The sequence below is a fragment of the Cydia fagiglandana genome, chromosome 9 (genome assembly GCF_963556715.1).
Source record: "Cydia fagiglandana chromosome 9, ilCydFagi1.1, whole genome shotgun sequence".
NCBI classification, from domain to species: domain Eukaryota; kingdom Metazoa; phylum Arthropoda; class Insecta; order Lepidoptera; family Tortricidae; genus Cydia; species Cydia fagiglandana.
The window spans coordinates 10,584,089-10,592,257 of NC_085940.1; positions in this window are offsets into that span (position 1 = coordinate 10,584,089).

Below are 8,169 nucleotides of genomic sequence, written 5' to 3' on the forward strand. Positions count from 1 at the left end.
TAATTATTATAAACTTGGTCAAGCAGACCTTGTCAGTAGAAAAAGGCGGCAAATTTGAAAAATGTAGGCGCGAGGGGATAGCGTCTCATAGAAAATTTGAATTTCGCGCCTTTTTTTACTGACAAGATTTGCTTGACCATCTATAGCAATACTTTTTTCGGTCAATAATTTTATGAAACAAAATAATTGGTATTTATAGCTATGGTTGGCATAATTGTAAACAACCTTTGCCTTTTTTCTCAGAATGGCGGGAAAATTGTTGAGTGAAAAAAAAACAATTTTTTTTTTATTTATATACATTTCATGGCTAGCTCTCAACAGTCACCATCGTTTCTTGTCATCTTATTATTTCTGCCACTAAACATATATTGCAGATATATTATTGAAATTAAATAAAACTGACTAGTACTATGGCGACATGTACCCGTAAGATCTCAATAAATTTTGACAAAAGCGATGCAGTTTTGTTTCGTAACTGTGTCGTACATTCGCGATATTCTACGGCCGGTAAGTGTCAAAATGTACTATACATTTCGGAAATATTTTGTTTCAAACCCTAGCTATAAGCAATGATGTAATTAACTTCTCTCAGATGTATAACATAATCACTAGTATTGTGACAAACTATAAGTAGGTATTTAAAGTAAGTAAATAATATCCTTAATTAAAACTTAAATATGACTAGCAACAAGACAAGTCTGCGACTATTTTGATAGCACACGCGATGCAAGTGTTATTTTAAACGTAAAACTTCTATGGAATTATGACGTACGTAACACTCGCAATGCGTGTGCTATCAAAATCGTTGCAGACTTATTTTGATCTTACTCTAGGTAAGCAGAAAAGAAAAATCACTGTTCTAAAAAACTAAAAGTTTCTTATAGTTATTAGGGTTCCGTACCTCAAAAGGAAAAAACGGAACCCTTATAGGATCACTCCTGCGTCTGTCTGTCTGTCCGTCTGTCACAGCCGATTTTCTCCGGAACTACTAGACCAATTAAGTTGAAATTTGGTACCCATATGTAAGTTTGTGACCCAAATACGGACATGTAACGTAAACATGTTTAAAATTCATTATTTTAAACATGGGGGCCACTTTTGGGGGGTAAATGAGAAAATTAAAAAATAAAGTTTTTCAAACTATATCATATTACATATCAAATGAAAGAGCTAATTGTAAGGATCTCAAATATATATTTTTTAAACAGTTTAGAAGTAATTCAAGAGAGTAGGCAAAAAATTACCATTCCCCCCCTTTATCTCCGAAACTACTGGGTCTAAAATTTGAAAAAAAATACATCTAATAGGTCTATACCTATAGATGACAGGAAAATCTATTAGAAATGTACAGTCAAGCGTGAGTCGGACTTAATTACTTCGTTTTTAATCCGACCCCTACGGATTTTTTAAAGAGATTTCACTCACGTTTCACATAAAAAAATACATTGTTAAAAATTGTGTAATGTACAGAACCCTTGGAACGCGAGTCCGACTCGCACTTGGCCGGTTTTTTTCATTTATGTATACAAAAAATATACAGCTCGCTTAAAGCGATAATATTGTGAGCGGGATAACCGCGCGGTCAGCGATCCGCTCTGACCTAACTCGCGCCACGTCATCAAATAAACAAGCTGCTAAGAATGTTTTACGACCTCCGCTTGGCAACCATCTTACGTATATCAATACATAATATAAATAAAACAAAGTCCCCCGCAGAGTCTGTCTGTGTGTTCGCAATAAACTCAAAAACAACTAAACGGATTTTCATGCGGTTTCACCTACGAGTATGATTAATTATTGGGATAAATTGAAATTACATGTTTTACCTCTAAAATACCTGAGAACTACGCTATTGCGGGTTCATAACAAATAATAATATTGAACACTTACGCTTTTAGGTATAGTTATGGCTAGGTATGTCAATGTCAATCAGGCAGAAGGCTTACTTATCTGTCCATAATTTCATGGAAGTTTGACATTTAAAACTGCGTGTGTTATTAAAATCGTTGCATACCTACTTATCTTGGTCTAACTTTATTACTATTTTTTGGAGGTAACTAGTTCAATATACCTATACTCAGAAAATTACCTACTAGCATACTATTTACATAACAAAGCCAAAATAAAAAAATATAAACGTATGGGAGGAGTTGGGAACATTTTAATGTTTTACTTACCTATATGATTTAGAACCAAACTGACAATATCCCATTATGCTTAATAATGTCAATCACCGTCATTTAATGTCACATTAATATAGGTATTTGTAGTAGATATCTACTTTGTAACTTAATTATTGTTCCAAAGAATCCTAAAGACGTGTGGGACGGCTCCTGTGGAAACTTCCTTAATAAAATATAAAACATCGACATGATCCAGATTAAGTTACATAACTTTTCATGTTTTCCTGTCTTTTGTGTATTAGCAACTTATCGGTTAAAATTAACAATGTATGTACTGGGATAATTGTTATATCAATACCTAATACCATACTATAATATATACATACCTAATTCATTATTCTAAATAAGAAGAGTCACGAGACTAGTCTATGACTGGTATAATTTATGCAAGACCAACCACTACACTGCCCCTCGTATAAGTATTAAAAACTGGCAAGCCATGAATTGATTAGGTATATGATTCAAATGATTTTATTGAAAAAATTAAAATAGGCATTTTCCGAAGCAGTTCGACAGGACCTATATTAAAATATGAGCTATATCCGCCCTAGCACTAATTTGCGCGACCTGAAAACCGAATCGCAGCGAGCTACATAATGCAATTGGAGCATGCCACCTGCCAATGTGAATAATAATTAAAGTAGGAAATAAATATTTCATGAAGCCTTAACAAAGAGCTTCTAACCGAGATAGAGAACAAAAATCGATGTGAGCCCTGAAATAAACTACATTTGAGTTACCTAGGAGTTTTATTCAAAGCGAGTAAAATGTAAATATTTTTAGCGTGGCATGGTAAAAAAAGTCAAGAGCTTTGTGGCCAGTAGGTACTTAACTTTCTTGGTTTTATCATTCAAAAGCTAGGTTTAGAGTTGCTGCCAGTGAAAGCACTGGTTTGTTATTGGCCTCGTAAAACCAGCTAGCTGCCAGCAGGGCTTGTTAACGTTACCAATTCACATTATAAAGTAACGTTACTTAACGTTAAAATCATAAATATACCTTATTACCGGTAGTAAATGGTAACGATACTTGGTAACTTAACATTATTATAACGTTAGCTAGTTAACGTTAATTTTACCGGTAAATCTACTTTTTATTGCAGGGCTTCTTAACGTTACCCAATTCCCATTATAAACTAACGTTACCCAACTAACGTTAACACTATGGTTCATTAAGCTGATATTTGCTTGTAATTTCATATACAATTTTAAGGCCAGTAGACCTTATTGACCATAAATACGGTAGGGCTTCTGTCAAATTTAAATCAGTCAAAATACATTAAAGATAATTATGTACGTTAGTAAAACTCAACTTTAATTCTAGTAGTTAGAGTTCATAGTCTTTTGTCATTATTCTTCATGTTTATCAAATGAAAGAGGTGTATTCTACTTGTTTAAGATCTTTGTCTAATATGCATTGCGTCTCCCTCTCTCATTATGCAAAATGTGAGACGCGAATACACATTGGACCGAGATTGGACAGATAGAATACCACCCGGCTTTGTCGTAATATATGTATTTGCCAAAATAACGAGGTTGCAAAACGTCATAATTTTGTTTGTTAAATATGATGGTATAGCTAATTCGTTACTTGGTCGGTTTATATTAGGTACAGGCGTCTTTGATATAAAATACGTCAAGATTATATAGGTTGGATAATGTCTTGATTTATTTTGTGAAATATGCAGGTGTTACTGAAATGTAATTTAGTCGGATTATATTAAATGAGACACCTGTTTATTGATGTCATTGCTTGTTTGTAAAAATGATTCCATCAAAAACATTGTAAAAAGATGCAAGTCTCACAATGCAATTCTTCTACTACAAAAAAGTTTTAGTAGTTAAACCGTATCAATAAGATATCTTTAATTTTTTCACCACACCAGCTCGGAAAGTCTTACTTTGCACTTCGAAAACTGATAGCAAAGTTGCATTTTATTCACATGTTATTAAACTTACTAAGACTTCGCTGTCCGTCCGTCTGTCACCAGGCTGTATCTCACGAACCGTGATAGCTAGACAGTTGAAATTTTCACAGATGATGTATTTCTGTTGCCGCTATAACAACAAATACTAAAAACAGAATAAAATAAAGATTTAAATGGGGCTCCCATACAACAAACGTGATTTTTGACCAAAGCTAAGCAACGTCGGGAGTGGTCAGTACTTGGATGGGTGGCCGTTTTTTTTTTGCATTATGGTACGGAACCCTTCGTGCGCGAGTCCGACTCGCACTGGCCCGGTTTGTTTATTTCGTACCAAGTTCATGGAAATGCACGTGTAGATTAAGATAATAATGGTTTGCGGGCGGCACATGCAATAAAATAGCCGTGGCAATTTTGACACCGGTATTTTACCCGGCATATCTTTTGTTTGAAAAAAGAAGTAGTCGTGCTGTTTTACAAACAAGAATTGGATTTTTTTAGTTATTTTGGAGGGGGCAGCTTTTGAACTCACAAGTACCCCTACCCCCTACCCCTACTTAGAACCAACAGATATTTTCAGACGTTGATTGTCATGTGCTTGTGGCACCCACTTAGGGTTGCCAGATGGTCGGGATTTGACGGCATTCTCCCGATTTTTAGCATGTGTTCCCGATTCCCGACAAAGTGTAAACTGTCCCGAAAAACAGCTTCACGTTATAAAACAATAATTTCATGTTCCAACCTGCCCTCGAGGGAGCGAGCTGACGTAGTGCCAATAATGTAAAATATCATTGTTTTTAATACAATTACTTTAGTGTGAATGTATTTTTTTTTCCCGGCTTAAGTCCCAAAATCCCGAAAAATTAATATTGTTTCCCGATAATAGCGCCTTTCGATCTGGCAACCCTACACCCACTACATCTGTTTTAAAAAAAAAATTAGCTAGTGACAATGATTCTGGGTTCAAATCACGACGCTGCATAATTTTTTTATTAATTTATTTTTTATTTTTATTTTAGCGCAAAACTAAACAAATTTTTGTTTCCCTTTAGGAAACCCCAAAGTAATATCTAAAAAATACAAAATAAAGAAAAAGAAAACAAGCAAGAAAAATATTTATAGGTATGTATCTCCTAAACCGTGCGTCGTAAAGCAAAAATAATAAAATGTTCGTTCCCCTGTAAGAAACCCCTACTTGGTAATAAAAAAAAAATAACGACAAAACTTTATAATACTGTATCTCCTAAACCGTACGAAGTAGCGCAAAAATATTCAAATTTTTGTCACCCTTTAGAATATTTAAACCCCTAAGTAATATTTAAAAATCACAAAAATAGGAAAAAAAGAAAAAAAAAGCAAAAAGATATGAATAGCGATGTATCTCCTAAACCGTACGTCGTAGCTCAAAAATAATCAAATTTTCGTTCCCCTTTAAGACACTCGTAAGTAATATTTAAAAATCACAAAAATAGGAAATAAGAAGCAAAAAAAATATTTATAGGTCTGTATCTCCTAACCGTGCGTCGTAACGCAAAAATAATAAAATGTTCGTTCCCCTTTCGGAAACCTCTAAGTAATATTTTTAAATCACAAAAATAGGAAAAATTAGCAAAAAAAATATTTATAAGTCTGTATCTCCTAAACCGTGTGTCGTAGCGCAAAGATAATAAGATATTCGTTTCTCTGTATGAAACCCCTAATCGTAAATAAAAATTTTACAAAAAAACTTTATAATGCTGTATCTCTTAAACCGTACGTCGTAGCGCAAAAATAATCAAATTTTCGTTCCCCTTTCGGAAACCCCTAAGTAATATTTTAAAATCACAAAAATAGGAAAAAAAAAACAAAACAAAAAAAAATATTTATAGGTCTGTATGTCCTAAACCGTGAGTCGTAGCGCAAAAATAATAAAATGTTCGTTCCCCTGTAAGAAACCCCTAATTAATATTTAAAAAAAAAACAAAAAAGAAAAATAAAAACAAAAACATACTTTATAATGCTGTGTATCTCCTAAAATATCCTAAACCGTACGTCGTAGCGCAAAAACAACGGAAAACCCCTTTAGGAAACCCCTTAATAACATTTAAAAAACACAAGAAAAGAAGAAAACGAATAAAAAGAAGAAAAAAATTTAAAGAAAAATCTTTAAATAGGGCTGGATCTCCTAAACCGTGCTTCGTCACGCGAAAATAATAAAAATTTCGTTCCTCTTTAGAACCACACGCACTGAACAACCTATCACATTAGGATATTATTATAGTAATATTTTAAGGACATTATTATTATTTCATTGCACTCTCTAAAACCTATAAAACGACACCCATGATGACTTTTATGTCAAAGCACACGGCAGGCATCTTGGACTCCAAAACGGTCATTTTCGAAATCTGCACACCTGATTCAAATAAGGTGCATTTATATCTAGTAAGCCAACATCAACAACATCTATACATATTTACAGTTGAAATGTACTTTTGATAGTAGTAGTACGAAATGTAATCTGAAAGAAATCAATTAATACATTCCTGTAGTGAGGAATCGACATTGATTCCAATTAGTAGTAATTGTAATATTAGAAAAGATGATTCCTGATTCAAGTGATCAGATTACAAAGTAATTTCGAGTAATCGTAGAATCAGGAATCAATTACGAAATGCCCATCTCTGCTTGAGCTTGAGAGTGAATGAATATTCGCTCGATTGTCAACGATGATGACATCTATCAGTTAATCAAACGGGTAATAAGCAGCTGTTAACGTTAGCAACTAACGTTAAAAATGGTGTATCGATACCTTTGACTTAACGTTAGCTCAAATTGACAGCTGCTAACGTTACCATTTTATTACCGGTAAAGAGTAGTATAACTAACGGTACCTGGTCTAACGTTAGTTACAACTTAACGTTAAATCCGTCACCTCGTGGTAACGATACCAACTTTTTAACGGTATTTAAAGCCCTGGCTGCCAGCACTGGCGGGAATAGAGCGAAGGCCAAGTGAAGGCCTTTTGAAGACACACTGCTGGCTGCTAGTGAAACTAACAGCCTACACTGGCTTCGTCTTATTCTTCTGGCTCTATACGATGGGCCAGCGCCGGCCACTCCAAGGGACGCATTTAGAATAGAATAGAATAGAATAGAATAGAAAAACGTTTATTGCAAAAACCATCTACATACAGCACCACACATATAAATTTAAAAAAAGAGGATCTTATACACTAAACATTTATACGTTAGAGGGAGCAAGTGATATTGCTATCTCATTCTACCGCATGGCTGCGTCCCTTGGACTGGCCGGCGCTGGCCCATCGTGTAGAGGAGCCATTAAGCCAGAGCTTAGCCAGGTTCAGGAACCACAAAACGCACAACCTAACTTAAAAGGTCACTGGTTTTTTATCACGCTTTCTTTCCTACTTCGTCGTAATTATCGCGACACGCATTATCTGAGATGGACTTGAGATATTAGAGTACGAAATCAGACATATATACCTAAGTAGACCACGTAAACTTTCATGAACTATTTTGTGTACAATTAACAAAACAACTCTTTGTTTAATACAGTGAAACCTGGTTAAGTGGGACCTGGATAAGTGAGAAACCTCTATAGCTGGGACTCATGGTGCGGTCCCGACACTTTAGCACTGAATTACCTCTGTTACTGAGAAAAAACGAACCTCTATAACTGAGATTCGTTATTGTGATTTTATAGTCACATTTACCTCTATAACTGAGACAGAGAGTGTATTTTACCTCTTTTACTGAGACTATATTTATAAGATTACATTTTCCTAATTGTTTTTTGGAATTTTATAGGGAATTGACTTCTATATCTGAGATAACGTCAATCTATGACCTCTCTAACTTGGACTTCATTGAACAATTTCCGTATTCTTACTAACTCTTAGTCAATCCACAAATTCCGCATTTGCCTAATTGTGTCTAAACAACTTCAAGTTTGATTTAGTTAATTTATGTAAGTAGTTAAAACTATCGAAACGAAAGCTGAAATTTTGATAAGTAACACGAAAAAATAAATTTTCATTTATTAAATTTCTAATACGCATTGAAG